Source organism: Lynx canadensis, chromosome A3, assembly GCF_007474595.2.
Source record: "Lynx canadensis isolate LIC74 chromosome A3, mLynCan4.pri.v2, whole genome shotgun sequence".
NCBI lineage: Eukaryota > Metazoa > Chordata > Mammalia > Carnivora > Felidae > Lynx > Lynx canadensis.
Window position 1 is genome coordinate 111311668 of NC_044305.1, and position 22863 is coordinate 111334530.

Here is a 22863-nt window from a genome sequence, read left to right on the forward strand (position 1 = left end):
AGCTATGTGTCAGGGATGAGTGCCATTCCTCAAAGCGCCATCTTCCCCTCATAGTATTTTTGGAAATCTTTTCATTATAGCAGTTTAGTTGAAACTGAGTTGAAACTCATATAAATAAATGAGTTATATTAATCAATCAATAAATGAAGAGAACATAGGAAACACCATGACCAGTGTGGGTTGCTCCTATCAGCCCTAGGAATAAAGAGTAAATAAGAGTATCTTTCAGGGGGCACCTTGGTGGCTCAGTTGGTTGAGTGTCTGACTTCTGCTCAGGTTATGATCTCATGGTTTGTGAGTTCAAGCCCCACATTGGGCTCACTGCCGTCAGCCTGTCAGTGGAGAGCCCGCTTTGGATCCTCTGTCCTCCTCTCTCTGCCCCTCCCCCATTTGTGCTCTCCCCAAAATAAACAAACAACAAATGTGTGTGTGTGTGTGTGTGTGTGTGTGTGTGTTTATGAAAAAAAGAATATCTTTCAGGAGTGTGGTGAGAGGTACACAATATAAATAGAGGCAAGATCCAAAGGAAAATGTGAAGGAGTAGGAAAGCTGAGAACAAGGAAATATGGAAAATTGACTCCACTATTTAAGTACATTTCCAGTCTGGGTTCCCTCATTATTTTCCTGGTGTTCAACTCTGAGCTATGACAGAGTCATGGAGAGGGGGGACTTTTATACTATTTGAAAGTATGTGCTTTGGAAACACTTAGACTTGATTCTGTTTCTTTGCTTATTTCAATTCAAATGTATTATTATTCATAATAAAGCCACAACTGATGTCTATTTTCTTCATTGACCACAGCCCATTAATGTTAAAATATCTGAATGTGGGGGCGCCTGGGTGGCGCAGTCGGTTAAGCGTCCGACTTCAGCCAGGTCACGATCTCGCGGTCCGGGAGTTCGAGCCCCGCGTCAGGCTCTGGGCTGATGGCTCAGAGCCTGGAGCCTGTTTCCGATTCTGTGTCTCCCTCTCTCTCTGCCCCTCCCCCGTTCATGCTCTGTCTCTCTCTGTCCCAAAAATAAATAAACGTTGAAAAAAAAATTTTTTTTTAAATATCTGAATGTGGAAACATTGCTCTCACTCTCTTTTTTATTGTAGAATTTCATCACAGTAAAGGAGAGAGAAATACACAGCTAGAAACAGAAACAATGAAAAGCTTGCATCTACTTTCCTATGTCATAGTGATTACTGACCCAGAGACATTTTTAGTGTGGAAACTTGAAAGTCGATTCTCTGGAGTCCTTCATCCACGCAGAGTGCTGTGCACTTTCTCTATTTTCAAGTCACAATTTAAAATGGGTCAAGGTCCTGGTGTTTAATGATAAATGACAGTGAGAATGGCCTCTCCAAATGACAATAAATTAATGGGCAAAGACCACAGGTCTGGCGGCATTGCTTACTAAGCTTTGAATCTAGCAAATAGCTTTCTGCATGTGTATTAGAATTATGATAGATAGATTTTCCAGTACAAAAAGACCACGTGTTTATAAGTATTTATATGGGCCACTTTAAGTTTTAGGAACTTTAAATGAGATAGGTAGAGTTCCCGAAGAAAGCAATGAATCACTAGAGCTGAACTTTAACACCCGTTCAACATCTAATTAGTTGAATTAGAGCCACTTTGTAAGAGAGTTAATCAATTCTCTAGCTTTAGCTGCCCCAATGCTTCTGAAATTTGCTGATGTTATCATTACCTTGGAAGGAGACACTCTGCATTTTAATAGGAGCATTTCTTCTAAGACCTTAGTGGTATAGCAGAAACAAGCATTTAAACATACATTTAGACTATAATTATGTATAATTAAATGCAAAAAATATATAAAATATGTAAGTATAAAATATATTTGTTTTTGCAAATCGTGGACTTGACCAGGATAAGCTGTTGTCCTTAGCTGCACAACAGAATTAAATAACTTACCAATCAAATGTAGCTTCCTGTGCGGCTGCTTGGTAGACCCTGTACCTAAGGCAGTATCTGGGATAGACTAGGATTCAAATAAACATGTTCAATATTGTTTATATTAGTAGTAATACAATTATCTATTTGGCAAAACACCTAAATGCATGGGTTTCTAACTAAATAATATAATATAAAGACCCTCAGAGAAATGTGTCTTCATTGTCAAACTATTTTTCATAAAATTCTCACACTAATGCCCTATGACAGAAAGGCATGAGAATGCCATTGTTAGCTGAAGATATATATATATATATATATATATATATATATATATACACATACACACACACACACATACACACATACATACATATATGTATGTATATATATATATGTTAAGTATTTAAGTAATTAATGATTTATATTGTAACTAATTATGACTTAGCAGTTTCAAAATACACAGTGCTCTCCCATATTTGACATTGCACCCAACTATAATGGGACAGTGTATGCAAGATAGATAATGCCATTAACCATATATAGTATACTTAAGAGGTGATGCAAAAAAAGTGTCCTATGGTAAAACGTGTTAAGTTTATGTATAAATGTCTCCAGCTTTACTGACACTCTACAGTGGCATATCACTTAATTGGTTCATATTCTATACCCTACTTGAGCATCATTGGAAAGCTACTGGGAACCTTAGGTCAGGCCATAACCCTAGAAGCCCCATGATAGAATTCCTGCTATTGTGTGTTTGACAGTTTTAATACTAATCTGTATTTGTGTTACTTAATATTTCTTCTCTGTGCTGTATTGTTGCCCATCCCAAATGTTATGTACCACATGCCTTCCAGTACTAACATGGTTCTCATTGGTCTTTAATTGAACTTTTTCACATTATTTGGGATTACTAAAATTTTCAAATATGAAATAGGAATATTCTGTATCAACACTACGAAAGTACCAACAATTATTCATATGCCAAAGAGTATTAAGCTAAGAAACTTGAGCTATATTGGTATCTAGCACTTAAGTTGTTAAATAAGGTAAATTGGAGGTCTAAACTAGGAGATAAGGGCACTTGTCACAAACTATGCCTCCTGCCCACCTTCCCAATGGATTCAACAGAAGAGTGTACATGATTCCCTTTATTCCATCATTTCGGTTTTTTGAGACTCTTATATTATCCCTCATGCTTCCCTCTACCTCCAACCCTGCAGTTCATTCATACTCTCCCTCTATGTCCATTCTGAAAGTGCAAAGTTAGTAAATAAAAGACTGATTAGGGACGAATTGAGAGGGAGGACTTCCTGTCTTGTGTTTGTTAAAGAAATAAAGGCAGCATAGTAGATTGAAAATTTTTCATGAGCAAAACCTACTGGAAATTGTAGTCTTTCTGATGTTACCTCATCTGTGAAATGGGCTAGGAAAGATGCTAAACCTATCGACTGATTATGGGAATAAATAATACATGTGAAGTACAAAGAAGAGTCCTTGGTACATAGTAATCCCTCATTAAAGTTTAGCTATTATTAACAACACATGACTACTCCATATCCAATATCTGCTGAATCAGTATTTTCTTGTATTTATTTATTCTTTGAGAGACAGAAATAGTGTGAGCGCTGGAGTGGCAGAGAGAGAGGGAGACACAGAAACTGAAGTGGGCTCCAGGCTCTGATGCTTCTAATGTTTCCCACGAAAGTTAGCCCACTTTAACCTAGGGCAGCCATAGGAGACAAATGCATGGTAGGCACAAGAAATTGGGCTACAACCAGTATACACCTACTAGCCTTACAGGTATTAATCTAGTAAGAGAAACAAGAAAATCCAAAGCATCAGCAAGTATAGCCAAGGGAAAACTGTACATCCTGGATGATAATGTGTCCAGGGTAATTTAGCAGCAATAGACATATTGTGGGATCTATGAAAAGCCAATACTATAGTGTAAGAAAATATAACATCATTTCTGACAGCTTGGTAGAACAGCAGAAACTGAATATTATTTATTTCAGGTATGAGCAACAAGAATTATGGAAATCTTTTGGTATCTTCAAAAGAATGCCAGAAGGCAGTATTTTTATGAAATAGAAGAACATCAAAAAAGACAAAAAAGAATATTAGGTGAGGAAATGACAGACTGCAATGAAATACAAAATAATGGAGTATATTTATAATCCATATTAGAGAGGTAAAGGAGTAGGATTAACCTTGTGTAACATAGGTTGTTCCTTGTGTGGTTGACATAACACACTGGAGAACCTATCCCACAATTAAAAAATACAAAGATTAAAATGCTGATTCAGGACTCAGTCGGTTAAGGTCTCACTTCGGCTCATGATCTCACGGTTCGTGGGTTCAAGCCCCACGTCAGGCTCTGCGCTGACAGCTCAGAGTCTGGAGCCTGCTTCGGATTGTGTGTCTCCTTCACTCTATGCCCCTCCCCCACTAGTGCTCTGTCTCTCAAAAAAAATAATAAATAAAATTAAATTAAATTAATAAATAAAAGAAAATACTGATTCAACAGATATTAGATATGAAGTAGTCATGTGTTGTTAAAAATAGATAAAGTTTATTGAAGGATTACTGTGTACCAAAGACTCTTCTTTAGGTATTATTTATTCCTATAATCAGTCTATAGGTTTTGTGTCTTTCCTAGCCCATTTCACAGATAAGGTAACATCAGAAAATAAGGAGTATTCAAAAAAGAGAAAAGGACGGGAACATGTCAAAGGAACATATGAATCAACCCAGAAGAACACCTAGTGGCCAAAACGAGACAATTTGAGCAGCAAGATAATATTGGATTATAATCTAAAGTATAAAATAAATATACATGAATCTGTATAACTAAATTATTCCAAATATATGTTTTTATGTGTATCCCAGCCCCATCCCAAGGTGAAGGTTAATTTCCTTTTCTCCCTTCCCTCCATGAATGGGTGCTACATTTAGCGACTTACTTACAAAGATTAGCATATGGAAAAAGAAAACTACAGTGAAGAAATCTTGGCCATAAAATCAATGGTAACATCATTAATGATAAGTCATATCAGTGACACATGCCCCTAACATAATATGATGAAAAGAGCATTTCACTTCTATGGAAGTCTTCCCCCTAGACCTCCAGGATAACCATGAGGAAAATATCACCCAAATCCAGATTTAGGGAAATGCTGCAAAATACTTGACCAGGACTCCTCAAAACTGTAAAAATAATGAAAAACAAGGAAAATCTGAGAAACTGTCAGAGATTAGAGGGAACTAAGGACGTATAATGACTAAATGGGATGTGGGATCCTGGCTTAAATCTGAGAAGAGAAAAAAAATGTGTTAAAACATCAAGTGAAATATGAATACATCCTGGAGTTTAGTTATCAGTTGTACCTGGTTGGTTTCTTCATTGTGACAAAGCCGTCATTTTTAAAATAAGTTAACAATAAGGAAAACCAAGATGGGGTGTTATGGGAACTCTATAGTGTCTTTGCAACTTTCCTATAAATCTAAAACTATTCCAAAATTTTTTTAAAAAAGTTTACTTAAAAATATACATTAATGGAGTGTGTTTCCAGTATGATTGACCCTCCTCTAAATAACTATGAACTCGCACCAAATTACCAAGAAGTAAAGACAACCTGAAGATACTGGAAAAAGTGAGCAAATACAGGCAGGGTTTAGGAGTGCTAACACTTGGAAAAGGGGATGACTCAGAGCATCACCCATGGTTACAGTTTTCATCCTGAGGACCAGCCAGGCTGGCTGACACTCCAATGGAAAATCCTCAGTCATCTCTTTTTGGTCTTTTTTTTTTTATTAAAAAATTTTTTTTAACGTTTTATTTATTTTTGAGACAGAGAGAGACAGAGCATTAATGGGGCAGGGGCAGAGATACAGAATCGGGGAATCACAGGGGAGACACAGAACGGGAAACAGTCTCCAGGCCATCAGCCCAGAGCCCGACGCGGGGCTCGAACTCATGGACCGCAAGATCGTGACCTGAGCTGAAGTCGGACACTTTAACTGACTGAGCCACCCAGGTGCCCCGTCTTTTTGGTCTTAAAGAAACAAAAGACAAGAGTTCAGGAAACCACAGTTGCTAGAATGTAAAAGGAGACAGAGGATCCTGAAAAGAAGAGAGCCAAAAGGAGAGCCCCACATTTGGTACATAAACTCTTCCCAAATTTCTGGATGAACACTGAACCATACATGTGTGGGCAGACTCGAGCTAAGGGCAAAATAACTGAAGGAAGATTTCAGCTGACCCCAAGAAACAGAGTTCACATGAGTCCAACAAAGCTAATTCCCTGCTAAAATGGTAAAGTCTAAATTTGTCTCAAGCATAACAGAGAATTAACCTCATGGAGGCAGAGGTATCTGCATATATCATTTGAGATTATTCTGTAAAGGAAATTTGTCTCTCTCCCCACCCCCACTTTAATTATTTCTTTCTCTTTTCATATATTTATATCTGGGTGAGTTCATATGTTTATTTTATACATTGAATACAATCCAATACCGTGCTGTTTATTTTATCCTTTAATTTTCCCAGCTTTGCCTATTGGGACCTCTTTCAGGTTGGCTCCTGAGTCCCTTGACATACTCCCATCCTTTTGTTTCTTACCTTCTGGCATGACAAGATGTTCCTCCCTCCTTCTGCATTTTCCCTGCCCAACTTTTTTACTGTGGGCTATATTCAGTAAGAATTCCAGATAGACTTTTCATGTAACTGATGCCCAATTTGAAAAAAAAAATGTATGGGAAAATAGATGTGTAATTATAGCCAAAAAACATTTGGGAAAATGCTATGGAGAGCGATTGCATGGGTATATTGGAAGCAAGGAGACTTATTGTACCTAGGAACTGAATATGTTGTAAATATTTAATATGTAAAGTTATAATATTAGTATTTATATTCATAGGTAAACAACTACATCTACTTAAAATGTATAATATAGAGGTTAGACATTCATAAATATAAGAGAATTTAATATACACACTGCATGTAATGTTAGTATAGAAAAGATGAATTAGTCTATAAGATATGGTATGATAATTGCCTCTTCATAGAAAAGGTTAAATTAGCTTATTACCTTCTACTTTCATAAAAATAAATTCTAGCTATAAGAACAACTTAAAATATAATAATAAAAACAAACCAAACGTTAATATGGAAGTTCTAAATGAAATTTATTTAGAAAAAAACAAATAAATTTATAAGAGAATATGCTCATGAACCTTAAGGAAGGAAAAAACTTCTAAAGGAAAAAAAAGGGAAATATATGAAGAATGAGAATAAATAAACTATTTAAATATTTAAAACATCTGTGAATATGTAAGAGAGGACGGAGTTGAAAAAATACCTAAAACATATATCAGACAAATTATTAGTGTTCAAAATCTACTGAAGGGAAATAATCCAATTTAAAAATAGACAACATGTATGAATAAGCAGTTCAGATAAGAAAATGCAAACAGACAATGAAAGTATGACTGAAACTTAGTAGCAGTCAGAATCATGCTAATCATTATATCAGTGAGATATTTCTCAATCCATCAGACTAGTAAAAGTTTTTAGAGTCTCATAATGCCAGTATTGGCAAGGATATGGATACTGGTTCTGGTCTCTTTCACAGCCACTGGTGCTGTAAATTTGGAGGCAATTTGCAAGATTTTAATAACCTTAGAAATGAATATATCCTATGACCTAGAAAAGTTATTTCTTAATATCTATTCTAGTTCCCATACACAGAAAGCATGAACAGAGAAGTTAATTTTTAGTATCATCTGACGTAGTAAAATATGTAAAACAACCTAAATATGGGAGTGGCTAAACAAACCCTAGTGTGATTATGGACAGCTTTGCAGCAATAAAAAAAGATGTACGTGTACTGTCAGGGAAAGATTTCCAAAATATATTTTTTTGGAAAAAATATATATACTTTGTGTAAGATATAAACAATCACATTGATAAAAATATGTCCTATGGCTATGTGTGTAAATACATAGAAAGTACATAGAAATAAAATATATTAGGGGCGCCTGGGTGGCTCAGTCTGTTGAGCGTCCGACTTCGGCTCAGGTCATGATCTCACGGTCTGTGAGTTTGAGCCCCGCGTCGGGCTCTGGGCTGACAGCTCAGAGCCTGGAGCCTGCTTCAGATTCTATGTCTCTCTCTCTCTCTGCCCCTCCCCGGCTCATGCTCTGTCTCTCTGTCAAATTAAAATAAAACAATAAAAGGAAAGAAATAAAGTATATTAGGCTTACACAGCTTTGCAAGAATTTGAGAGAGAAGTTTCGAAGAATGTGAGGACTTGAGTTTTATCTAACAAAACTTAGATTTTTAGAAGGAAACATATAACATACTTCTAAATTTAAAACTAATTTAAAATGATCACAGAAGAATAAACACTGTTTAATGCAAAAAATCAGTAAATTAAATGGCATAATTTGGTTAGCATATATAGCATGGAACCTGACTGACAGGAGTATGTGATTGTTGCAAATGGGTGTATAAGGTGGTGTATTTACATATTGCATGCGACAGGAGACAAATGATGGTTGAAAGATACGCTGTAAAGACATTAACCATGCTTTAGTCTTTGTTTCGGAAAAATAAAAACAAAACCCTTGAATACCTAAGAATAGAAATATACACTTCTAATAATAAAGAGAAATGTTTCTCTAAAACCAAAATGATCACCTCGTTCTTAAAATCATCTTTACAAAAATCAGAGCAAGATAAAGATTCCTTGTAATCAGTAAAATTATATAACATTGTTCAAAAATCTGGCCAGTGCAATAAGAAAGAACACAAACTGGAATAATAAAAAAAAAAGATTATAGTCATATAACCAGAGAGAAAAAGAGGCTCACATTTTATCTTTATCATTCAGTGTAATTTTTCTCTTCTGAGTGAAAGAGAAATGGGCAGAATTATAGGTATTATTCTAAAATTGGGTGTACCACTGGCCACTCCCATCTCAATTTGTTATGGATGTCAATACCATCACTGATGACTTCTCTGTAAGAAAACACAGTTTGAAAGAGTTCGGAGCCATTGAATTAAATAATTCCATAAATGTCAAACCTCCATGGAAGTACAAAAGAATCCGTAAACATCGTATCATAGTTGAAACAGCCCTGTATGTTCCTGCCTCAAGTACCACTTGAATCCTGCTGTGGAGAGTTTCCTGGAAATCCTTGTGTGTTTCATTGAACCTTTTAGGTATAATACATAATCAGAAAAGAGCACACATGTCTTGATATTTTTTGACACAGCCCAATGACTTTTTATCCGTCCCAACCTTGACTCCTTTGCAGACTATATTTGTGTAAATAGGAGTGAGTCCAAAGTCTCTGGCCTCAGTCCCATAATTTCTCTTTCTGTACTCAGAATGGATTCGGGTTTCATGAGCGCCGGTGTTTCTACTTTTGTCAGGGTCCTCTGGAGGAAAAAGAATTTAAAATTACCAGTTGCAAACTTTGTATGTAAATGAGTATGTATTTAGGATGGGAAAAGCATTACACAAAAATTTAAAGCATAGAAAATACAAAGAAACAGGATACTATGGCCTAGAAGCAATCACAGTTCATATTTTCATTTATTTCCTTCCAAATTTTATTCTATCCATTTCATATAGTCATGAACATACTGAACAAATATGTATTATTTGGCTTTTATCACTTATCATTTTGTTATAAACTTGTTCCCAAGTCATTAAAATTGCCTAGTAAATATTTAATAGTCTCATAATATTTTATTAACTGGAGACCCGTAGTTTACCATTTCTCTATTGTTGGATATTTAAATCATTTTGTCACTGATATAAATAATGTTAGCCTATCGTATTTGTGCTTAAACATTTGTCTATATCTCCATAGTTATTTTCATTGCACAGACTTCTGGAAAAAGAAGTACAGGTTTTAGAAATGGTAAAGTTTCTAAGGTTCTGGGTGCAGACTGCAAAGAGTCTTCCCGGTAATTTTTCACTCCCATTTGCACTATATAAAATTTTCCATTCCACAGCATCATTTTCAGCACTAATTATTAACTAAAACACTTGTTGATTTGAGAAATATAAAATGACACTTTTTAAAATGTATAGTACTTAATGACTTTTTCATTCTTTCCTCTGTTTTACTTTCAACTGCATATAACTTCTTCACTTGAATACTATATTTTTTGGTCACCTAATCTCATACAGTAGATATTGTCAAATTGCACCCTTTGCTGTCAGACATTCATACACAGATGAATATCATACCTATCCAATCTTCCTCACTTGTATTTTCCATTTCAAAAAAATGCTGATTCCTGCTAGTCTAATCTTGATGAAAACATCACTACCATAGTTAACAACCACTTTTAATTAATTAGCTAATTAGTTCATTTGGGGGAGATAGTTCTTAAATGTCATTGTCCCTTCTGTTGGTTTCTTTGTTTTTTTTAATTGAAGTATAGTTGAAAACGATGTTACATTAGTTTTGGGTGCACAACATTGTGATTAAACAACTCTATGTAGTATGCTTTCTTCACCACAGGTGTAGCTGCTATCTGTCGCTATACAACACTGTTACAATACCATTTACCGATACTTTTTATATTGATGTAATTTTGAATGTTAGGATTACAAATAACTGAAAAATGCAATATCGCTGTTCAAAGCAGAGGGAAATTAACTGTAGAAATTGGGTCTATCTATCTATCTCTCACCTCTTTATTGTCTTTACATATAACAATGTGAAGTAACACATGCTCCAAATGAATCACACATAGCACATACGGCTTTGTAAGGAGGAAGTGGTCACTAAGGGCTTCTATGGCCTCATTCAATTTCACAGCAAGGAAAGTTGTGTCTCTTGGAGAAAGGGTAGACCAGAGAATAAGGGAGAGGATGAAAGAATTGAACAAGAGGAATGATTTGAGCAGATGCTTTCAGGTAGGCAAGTACCTGGCACGTGTATGTAAAAAAGAGGTACAACTTATTTCACTAGAGCTGTAACTCTCGTTGTTTTCAAATTCTGTTCCACAGACATCACTTAGCACACTCTTACCTATGCCCCCAGCTGAGCAAAAAAGGAGTGCTATACATGAGAAAAAGGCTTTGGAGGGTGCATGCTTCTCCAAGCTTCATTCTTCACCTGATTCACAGCACCTGTATTCATCTTTTGCGTAAAGAAAACCCAAGTAAAATTTTATGTGAATATAGGGTGCGCTTTGTTTAAAGAAGTCTGAAAAGCTCTGTGGAAGGGGCAGGAATGTAGAAAGAAGCATATAGAGTAAGTATAGAATAATATGTTGGTAAGAGAAATCAAGAGAGACAGCACAGGATAGATTTTTTTTTTAATTTTTTAAAGTTTATTTATTTATTATGATAGAAAGGGAAAGAGATAGCGGGGGAGGGGCAGAGAGAGAAGAAGAAAGAGAATCCCAAGCAGACTCCATGCTGTCAATGCAGAGCCCAACCTGGGGCTCGATCTCACGAATCGTGAGATCATGGCCTAGCCTAAATCAAGAGTTGGACACTTACCCAACTGAGCCACCCAGGTGCCCTGAACAGCACAGGATAGATTTAATTAAAAGGAGTTTGTTATAAAGAGACGAACTGGAAGATTATTATAAGTCAACATCTATTGGTCACCAATTGTTGGCAAAATATCATTAGATCAAGAGTGAGATGTCAAACTCACTCTAGGGTAATAGGAGTTGAAATTAAAAGAAAAAGTGTATATAAGGGATGTTAACGTAGAAAATTCCAGATCTGATGAGAGAGAAGGAAAATACAAAAAGGACCTACCTCAAGGGGAACTTGGGTGGCTCAGCTGGTTGAGCGTCCAACTCTTGATTTCAGCTGAAGTCATGGTCTCACTGTTAGTGAGATTGAACCTGGTGATGGGCTCTGTGGGGGCCTTGGGATTCTCTCCCCCCCCATACCTCCCCTGCTTGAGCGGGAGACCACGTGCACATGCTCTCTCAACCTCTTTGTCTCCCTCAAAAAATAAAAATAAAAAAAGGACCTCAAACTTTTCAGATTTGGAGGTTAAGGGTAAAAATTATAAGGAAAAAAAGAAAATGAAGAATATTGATAGAAATCTCTTGTATAATTAAAAATGCTATGTTTGGATTCAACTGCTTGAATTTATTAGTTTGGAATTTATTAGTTTGAAGGAAATGTCAGGCTACTTAAATGGAATTGTTCATCAGCAGCTGGAGATATAAAGATGCTGTACACCCCCTACCCCGGAGAGACATTTTTGTAAATCTTCATAAAGACGATAATAGAAGCCTTCAGTGGACATGCTTTCTAAAAAGAGAGCTTAAAATGAAAAAGGGAGGATATACTGTATTGAGCCTTAAGATTCTTCCTTACTGAACACTGAGAAATTAATAGATCCATTCAGATAAAGGAGTCTATGGTGGAGTCAACCATTTTCTCTTCCACAACCCTTGACCAGGCTTTCTTGTTTAAAAGGTTGGGTTTGAGGCTGGGGTTATTTGTTTGTTCTGGGGTGGAGGAAGAAAAGCTAATTGCATCAAATCCCAACTGCTAAGTCTGACATTATTGCATTCTTATTACTCTAGTCAAGCATCTCCTCTCTCTTTCTCAAGAGGTCTGTCTTTTCAGCACTGTGGAATTAATTGTCTGAATTTTCTACCTTAAGAAAGGACAATGTCTATTAACTGCCTTCGTGTGATTTGTGCCAGAATAGATTCTGCTTGAGTGACTGCTAGGCAGTGGTGAGTTCCCACTTCAGTCCTCCTGTACATCTCTCTTTTGAAGAAGATAATCCTCCAGATGGAGGAAGACCCTTCCTTATTCCGGTTCACGTCTATGAACAATCAGAGAAGCTCAGGAAGATCAATTCGTAGTGTGTAATGGGGCAGTCAAGTTTACATGTCCCGGATGACTAGGATGCTGTTTTTTTATACATTCATTCCTTTGTTTGATTTGCCTTCATTTCATTGCCCGCCTCCCTAATCTTCACTGAATCCCAGTTCCAAATCAAGCAAGAAAACTATTATACCCAATCAAATCAACTCTCTCCATTATTTCATACCGCGTTCCATAATCAGTATCACATAGCTGATTTCTTATTTTCCAAAGTCTGTGGGTCTTTACTGGCAGGAACTTTCTCTTACTCTTCTCTTACTGGCTTCATAATGCCTAGTGTGATTTTATGCTTGTAGGATGATCTTTTTTTTTTAAATATTTTTTTTTCAACGTTTTTTATTTTTATTTTTGGGACAGAGAGAGACAGAGCATGAACGGGGGAGGGGCAGAGAGAGAGGGAGACACAGAATCGGAAACAGGCTCCAGGCTCCGAGCCATCAGCCCAGAGCCTGACGCGGGGCTCGAACTCACGGACCGCGAGATCGTGACCTGGCTGAAGTCGGACGCTTAACCGACTGCGCCACCCAGGCGCCCCTGTAGGATGATCTTTGTAAACACTTGTTTATTTGTGCATTTATTTATGGTGGGCCAAAATACCAGTTAATTCAGAAAAAAAGTTGAATACCAAGATTACTAATAAAATGGAAACTGTGGCTTTCTAAAAATCTTTGGAAATGTAAATATGAAAAATTAATGGTACCGGTGTGTTATTGTGTCTCCTTTTTTATTTAAAAACCACTTACCTCAGTCTGTTTCTTAGCACTTAGAGGAAAACAGTAGTCTAAGGGATAAAATTGTGTTCAAACAATGGCAAGAGTTTTAAGTCACCAGACACTGCACCTGACAGTCCCCCTCCCTGCTCTCCTCTCTTCATTCTGCCCTCCCTCACTGCTTTTCATCTGTAGGTCTCACTGTCCCTAATCCTCCTTGTTCCCTTTCTGCTACACTAGGCTCCCAGGTCTTGTTTCAGACTCTTGCACATGCCCAGATTATTCCTTGGTCTACAACAGTTTTTTTTCTGATTCTGGACAACTGCCCTGACTTGAATTAAGCCTGTCCTACTGTTTGTAAAAGCAAAGCCCAAACTTTTCCATCGATTTATTTATTTGTATCATTTGGACAGATCGTAACATTGCAAAATTATTGGACTCAGTTGTCATGAAGTTAATCTGTCTTTCTCTGCGAAACAGATGAAAAAAAAATTTAAAAACATGACCACATAAAGCTACTTTAGCTGTACTATTTCCTAAGTTTGCTTGGCAGCGTGTTGATGGCAGCAAGAAAAGCATCGACTGGAAAATTGATGATTTGATGCCATATATAGACATAGATTAAGATCCCATAGCTAAATTGATTCAGGATGAAAAAAAAAATCCTAGCACTTCACCTGATGTTTCCCTTCATATTTTGAACTCATCAGGATGAGACCAACTGTCAGCTCTCTGAACATAAACTTATGAGGATATATAGTATAGTGTGGTGCGAAGAGAAGGAGCTTTGGCCTCAAGAGACCTAACCGGAACCTGCACTCTGTGACATACCAGCTGAGTGGCCTTAGAGAAGTCATGCATCTCTCTGAATTTCAGGGTATTCAATAAAATTCATTCTATAAAATGACCTCATATCATTTAAGTTGCTTCAGTTTATCTGAGAGATGGGTAGAAGGGACAGAAATGAAAACCACTCTAACTATATACAGGCACCATTTTTTCCTAGCCCTTATAACTCCAGCCAGTGGAGTACCCTTTCTCTTCCTTTCCTGTAATCACCCCTCCCCCAGGAGTCCAGCCAATGCATTCAGGTGAATAACCGTAAAACATGGAGATAGTACTTTTTAGACTGAAAATGAAAGTGTTAGTATACCTTCCACATTGCTTTCAAAGGTACTTAGATGTTCCGAAAGCTTTTCTGTCTCCAGTTCCACAAAATCTATATAAACTCACTCTTGTCCTTCCTTTTCTGAAATGCAGACTTCCTGTCCTGCTATAGATGAAAATCATGTTTGCAACTAAATGTGCTTATTTCTTGAAATCAAACAAGTGGTTGTATTTTGGGGTGATGGTGACTACAAGGGGAGGCCTGCAAATGCCAAGTATCATTGTACTCACCTCCCTCTGAATCTCACCCGAAGTCCATGTGCCTGTGTCACAGTGCAGGATTTCCAAGTGAGGAGCACTTTCTTCCCACAAGATCTTGATGGGGCTTCGTTACTCTCCAACATACGACCAACTCACAGTAGTAAAGCATGCATGTGAAACAATAATAGTAGCTCTCAACAAACCAGGAGAGAATGGTAGATGCAGTAGTCATCCATATGTAATAAGTCTGAAATTTGGCTAGGCAGCCTTGCAAAGACTTCTTCACTCCTCACGCAATTCTCTTCCCTGGGAGAAATTCCCCCAGTCATTTCCTATGGTCTTTGACTACATCCAGCCTCTGAATGCTTTCCCCTGTCCATTATTTTTACTGATCAAATGTGATTTAGGAAAAGGAATTTATGACTTTCGGGAGGGTAATTTCTTTAGTATCTACTTTAGTCTAAAGACTGTATCTTATTTAGAGGGGAGGCATTTCTGTGGAACTAAGAAACATGCAGGGATGCCCACTGTCTCCGATACTATTCACCATTGTACACCATTAGTTAGTTCAACTAGATAATAAAAGGCAACTAAAGAGCTAAGAATGGTTTTGAAGATCATAAGATACTATACCTGGAAAACACCAGAAGAATCATCATAAAACAAATTCAAACAATAGAAGAATTCAGTGAAGCAACAAGAAATGAAATTGATGTACAAAAATCTATAGCTTTCATATACCCAAATAATAAACTATTAGATGACATAATGGTAGAAAAAAATCTTTAACAGTAACAAAAGTGTTTAAATGTTAAGCAATGTTGTTTTTCTACAGCTTTATTGAGGTATTAGAAACACATTTCAAAAGAAATATGCAAAATCTCTATGAGGAATTTTAAGACACTCCTGAAAGGCATAAATTTAGACTTCAACAAATACTGCAAATTACTTGTTTCATGAACAACAAATAAAATGAAACAGATTTATGAAACCATTAATACAGAGATTGGCATGTAACCCATCAGAGGTCATAGACCTCTGAGAATCACTGATTCTCTAGTTGTCTTTTTCTTTCTTTCTTTCTTTCTTTCTTTCTTTCTCTCTTTCTTTCTCCCTTTCTCTCTTCCTCTCTTTCTCTCTTTCTTTCTCTCTTTCTTTCTCTCTTTCTTTCTCTCTTTCTCTCTTTCTCTCTTTCTCTCTTTCTCTCCTGCTGTCTTTCCTCCCTTCCTTCCTTCCTTCCTTCCTTCCTTCCTTCCTTCCTTCCTTCCTTCCTTCCTCCTTTCCTCCTTTACTCCCTTCCCTTTCCTTCCCTCCTCTCTTTCTTTCTTTCTTTTTTATTGAAATACATTTTCTTTAGATTATGAAGTTACCAGAAACAATTGGAACCCCATTAGCATGAAGAAATTATCCTGGAACCATTTAGTTGTTTCTTCCAATCATAGAACTCTCTCAAATCTATTCAGTTTTAGGATCCTATGTTCATACTGCAACTATATCTGTACTCTGCTTTGTGACTCAGCATGATACTGTCATATGCTAGGCTCTCTCTGGAAAAGGTTGTTGAATGAATACTTTTTTTCCCCCTGAGTCACAGAGCAGAGTCAAAAGTTCACAGGATGCTGTCCTCCATAAGGTGCCTGTCTCTGCTTGCTGATTATGAACTAAGGATAGGGTACGAATACTCTTCAGTGTATGTTAATATGGAATTAAACAGTACAGCTATTCATAAATCCCTATGGCTTCAGTTGCTTAGTAAATTATTGTTAAATCTGTAGTAACAAAAGCACAAGAGACTACTCAGTGTTCTTAGACTAAACGATACTTGCACACATACACACGCGCGAGCGCGCGCACACACACACATACACACACACACTTGCAAACACACGTGAATTAAACATGAAAGAATAGAAAACTTTATCTTGCTAATAATTATTTGTAGAAACTCAAAGTCTAAGATTTAATGTTTTAAACTTGTCAGCAGGTGCTCTGTTAATGCTGAGCTGAACAATATTCTGCAAAATCTTGCTGTGTCCTTGGAAAAACGAATGACAATAAAGGAAAGAAAAACTAACTATTAAGAAAACTTGTGCATATGTTCTTCAGAACCTGAATCTTAGCATTTTATGTTTTCTTTTCCTTGCCAAAGATTATACTTTTTATCAAAGAAAGGACTGAGAAAGTAGTAAGTGACACATAGTTTCTAAAGCTCCCTTGTGATTTTGCTCAGCTCTTAAAATTCTGAAGCCAGATTGCTGTGCTTAATAATATAATATTACCTATTTTTTAAAAAGTAAAACATATTGCAAGTTTGAATTCCACAGCCTGTAATCATTTCAGTACAGTGTAGCTGTCCTCAAATAACTGACCTTTGTCTTTTATTTTCCTTTTTTTTTCCCCGAAAGTTCTTTTTCTTAAGAAGTATGTGGTTGGTTTTATTCATTTTAGTTAGGATGCAAACAAAAGCAGTTTTCAGGGAAAATTCCCCCTAGAAATATTAGCTGTTGTTAAAGCACTTTTATTTGTCTGTTTGGCATTACTTCAGGATTACTGGCAAGGAGAATGCTATCCGCTGAACAAGAGAATTGATTCATTCTATGGGAGAATATTTTTTAAAAGCAATTCCTAATTTATTGTCTTTGAAATTGAGAATTCTTCCGCTGGAAATGTTGCCAAATTAAATAGAAGCAAAATGGGATAAATGAAATTTTATTGTGGCATGATTATTTTGATGTCTTACAAATAGATGGATCAGAATAAAAAATGAAAAATAAGTTATCGCTTCATTTTTGGCGTGTTGATACATGCTCCCCTATCCAAATGATACGTATTGTGAAGTTGTCATTTTGGAAAAAATAGATTTTAACACTTGACTTAGCACATAAGAACTTTACAACTTCTAGAGCACTCATAAAAGAGATGAATCTTATCCTTTGTGACACAAGTACCTTCATCATTCCTGCTGAGTGATAATTCATTTCCTCATCATTGTGCCTCATAGACAGCAGGTTTAGCTGTGACTCGATGAGCTTGCCAGCTTGGGTGTGCTGAATACAGAACCCTGTGTAACTCACAAGTCTATTTCGTCTCTTTGCCTGAATGACACTGTGTGTGAAGGGGGTGAGGTGGGTGGGTGGGGTTACAAGGTTGGAAGAGTGCATTTAGAAATGACTTCCTGTGTTTTTAGGTTTTCTTGTCAATGGGAAATAAAACCTGAAGAATGGGGGACAACTTAACAGTGCTCCTTTTCAAAGAGAGTAGAGAGGGGGAAAGTGTATTGTTTTATTTGATAGCTTACATTGAGAACAGAATTCAGAAAGAGGATGTGTTAATCATTCTCCCCAGTTCACTTCTCCCCTGGAACAAACAGTTTTGCATGTAAATAATCCCCTTTCTTGGCTGAAGCAATACTTGTAGCAGATCTTTGGTTGTGGCTAATGGGAAGTGAAGGAGGCAATTCTGTTTTCATGGATGTTTGTGGAGGGAAAAGAGGAGGAAATAAGAGTACCTACATAGTGTGATTATGAAAGATACAGAAATGGTGTTGAAGTGTTGTAAAGAGTTTGGAAGAAGAATGGAAGGACATTAAGACTCCCCAGCAATCTGCCAGCAATTCCAGTGGCTGCCACCAGGTGCCCAGTGAAAGAGGGGAAGGACACAGAAGGAAGGTTAAAGCAGAGTGTTTCAAGACTGGAGAGTGGGAAAAGTGGTTTAATGACACAATCTTACCTAATGATGTGTTTAGTAAGTGAAAATCATATTACTGGAATTTCAATTATGTTTTTGATTAACTCCTCTATATAAATAAGCCCATGAGAAATACAGCAAAATAAGAGTTAATTGGTCTTTAAAACTCAAAGAATAATTTAAGAATCTTTGTCATTAACAAAAGACAAAAATTTCCTTATTACTAGTTTGCTTTATGCTTAATCTTAACTGTCTCAAGTATTTTTAGAATCCCTTCATCAATTATCTTTGTTTATGCATTTGTGTATTATTTTGTTTTGTTTTGTTTATTTTTGAGAGAGAGAGGGAGAGAGGGAGAGGGAGAGAGGGAGAGAAAGTGCTCTGCTCACCAGAAGGGGAGGAGCAGAGAGGAAAGAGAGCATCCCAAGCAAGCTCCACACTATTAGTACAGAGCCAGACATGGAGTTCGGTCCCACCACTGAGCTCAAACACACCGCGGGGCTCCATCCCGTGAGCCATGAGATCACAACCTGAGCAGAAATCAAGAGTTGGATGCCTAACTGACCGAGCCACCCAGGCACCCCTGTGTTTGTGTATTCTTAACAGAATAAAGGAGTCTTTTTCTTCTCCATCTTTCCATTTTACTTCCTTAGTCAAATCTCCTAAATTAGGAATTGATTATCCTTAGAGATACTTTATATTCTGCTGGAGGAGTCAAGAAATCAGAGAATACACATTATAACAAAGATTTTGGTTGGCTTCTTTCCTTCCTCCCTCCCTCCCCTCCTTCTTTCCTTCCCTTCTTCCTTCCCTTCCCTTCCCTTCCCTTCCCTTCCCTTCCCTTCCCTTCCCTTCCCTTCCCTTCCCTTCCCTACTTATCTATAGATTTAGAATAAACCAAGATGAAATGAAACATGTCTTCAATTTCATGTTTTTATTTGACCAAGCATTCAGCATCGAAACCCATATTTCATGATAGCTTAATAAGAAAAACAATTCGATAACACTGTAGGTAATGGGGACAAAACCAAGAATGGAAATGATGCATTGTTACCCTCAGGAAACTTAAATTTTAGTTTCAGGAGCCAGATAATGAATATATAACTACATTAGCAAAATCATTTCCAATATTGTAAGTGTTAGGGAGAGAAATAACCCCAAAAATAAAGGCCCCATAAAATAGTTAAGCACTGGCTGTTTGGGGTACCTTTCCTTTAGATAAGTTGGGCAAGGACACTTTTCTGAGGTAGAAGTAGTGTTTGAACTGAAATGTAAAGCATGGTAAAGAACCGTAAAGCAGCCAAGATAGAGTTTTGTAGGAAGATAAAACAAGTGTAAGTAGATGGGAAAACTGTGGCACTAAGCCAAATGAGGAACAGGAAGGAAGGTGGTAGGTGAACTCTGGGGAAAGTGGCAGTATGAGTGAGATAGTACTGACACGTAAGGTAGAAAATAAATCATGGAGAAAATAGACCATGTAAATTTTTAGGCAGGTCTTTCTAAGAAGTTTGGATTTTATTCCAAGTAGAATTAGAGGTCATCAAAAGGATTTAAAAGGGGGAATGTCCTACAACCTGTGTTTCAAATATTCTTGCTCAGTGGGGGAATAAATAGTGGGCAGAAAAAGTGAGAACAGAGAGCTGGTTGTGAGCAACTACAACAATCCAGTTGACAGATAAATGGTGTGAACGAGGGCAACAGCAAAAAAAAGAAAGTGAATATCTTTGATTAGACCAGAGATACTTATGAAATGATAATAGTGTACTGGCTAAAAGCATAGAACTAGAAATCAAACCGGCTGGGTTTAAATTTTGACTTTGAATCTTCAAAATTTCAAGTGATTAGGCAAATCACTTAATCCATTTTTGTGTATTTTGTTTTGTTTTGTTTTGTTTTGTTTTTGCAAAAGGGAGAATAATAGCTCTTAGACTTTTTAATGAAGATTAATAAAACATTTCACACCAGGAACTTGAAACAGATTCCGAAACATAGCAATCGGTCAATACATCAGTTACTAATGCCACTATTTTAGAATTGATAGAATAACTGGTTAGACTTGGGGGAAAAGGAGAACTAATCAGAGAGCTTTGGCTTGAATACTGGATGAGTGCTCGATATACATATAATTTGATGGTCTGAGGAAAGAGTACCAGGATGATGATGAAAGACAGAGGGGGCTCAAGAGTTCTTTCCTGGAAATATTTTATTCGAAATACCTGTTAGATATCCAAGTGTGGTTGTAAGAAGAAAGCTGGATATATGACTGTAAGCCTTATGGCAGGGACTCTAACTACATATATTATTATGGAAGTCATTTGCAGATAAACAAATAGCGTACATGGATTCAATTAGGCAGCTTACTTTGAGAAAGTATATAGGAAGAAGTAAAAACCAAGGATAGCTTTCTGATACACTATTTTGAGTTCAATGGAGGGGGCAGATGATATAGCAAGGTAGTGACAAGGACATATTTATTATAGAGTGGAATATAAAATTTATATTAATTTTAAAGTTAAAATAAAGATAATTAAAAGACGTTTTATGCTAATATGTGACAGCTTTGGTCCAAATTCCTTGACCTCTGGGGATAAATATTCTTGCTTCTAAACTTTTAGGCATTATGGTGAAAATATTTATGAAGCATGTTACTTTCTCTAAGAGAAACTATTTTCTATGTCTCACAATGAAAGTCAACTCTGACCTTCAGAGCCGTATTCTTGGCATCACAAGGTCATCTAAATCCTGAGAAGTAAAATGTTTCTCAAGTTGAGGAAAAGGGCACTGCATTTTCCATATTGTATTCCCTCTCTCTCCAGATATTGGTTCTTCATCTTTCACTATCAACTTCTAGAGATTTCTCATAGGAATCCAGAACTTTCTGTCCTTGAAAATTTCAAAATGTTAAAGAAAAGAACTTGTAAATTTTCTAACATTATTTACTCTTAATTTAATAAATTAAAGAAATATATTCAGAGACCATATTGTCTCAAGATACTGTATGCAATATGCTATTTCTACTATTAAGGAATGATAGTTTCTCATTAAAATACTGATATTCTTAATTAAAATATAATAATTCTAACAAATTACATTTATGGAGCCCAGACAATATACAAACATTGTAATAACAGTTTTGCAATGGTATTCTTTCAGATGATTACTATTAATCCACCAACAGATATATTTGTCTGAAAAAAAGGAACTTAATGAGAAAAGAGGGTAAGATCAGGAGAATACTCATAGCAGGATATCTAGGACACGGGGACACAATGACACACACAGCCTCAAAGTTGCCCTTCGATTGAGATAAAAATGAAGACCGGCTTCTCAAACTCCCCCATGCTAGTTTAGGTCCTTGTGTTAACATTGCTTAAGAAAAACACAATAGTCTAGTGGCTAAAAAAAATGCACTGGGTCCATACAGACCAAAGTTTGTATACTCCTCACCTGGTAAGCGTGGGGCCTTGGACAAGTTACTTTTTTTTGAGCCTAAGTTTATAATACAGTGATAAGCATTTATGTCATTTCCTACCTGGCAGAACAAAATAAGATATTAGATGAGCAAAAGCCTTAACATATAGTAAGCTGTCAGTAAATGTTCCATATTATTACTGTTCAGAAAATGACAAGACAGTCTGATTATCTTTTATTATTTTCATTGAAATAGCAATAGAGCCAACTCTTAACCATGTTTTTGGTTTCCCTTGCCTCCAGAGAAATGTCTAGTAAGAGGTTGCTGGGCTGAGGTCAAAGAGGTTGCTGCCTGTTTTCTCCTCTAGGATTTTGAGTGTCTCTTGTCTCACTTTTAGGTCTTTGATCCATTTTGAATTATTTTTGTATATGGTCTAAGAAAGCAATCCAGTTTCATTCTTCTGCATATTGCTGTTCAGTTTTCCCAGTACCATTTGCTGAAGAGATTTTCTTTTCTCCTTTGGATATTTTTTCCTGGTTTGTTGAAGATTAGTTGGCCATGCATTTGTGGGTCCATTTCTGGGTTCTTTTCTGTTTTTGCACCACTACCCTAGGGTCTTAATGATTACAGCTTTGTAATACAGCTTAAAGTCCGGAATTGTGATGCATCCACCTTTGGTTTTCTTTCTCAACATTACTTTGCCTATTTGGGGTCTTTTCTGGTTTCAGACAAATTTTAAAATTATTTGTTCTAGCTCTGTGAAGAGTGCTGGTGCTCTTTTGATAGGAATTGCATTGAATGTGTAGACTGCTTTGGATTTCATTCATAGGTGGAATTTAAGAAAAACAACAGATAAATATAGGTGAAGGGAAGGAAAAATAAGATAAAAC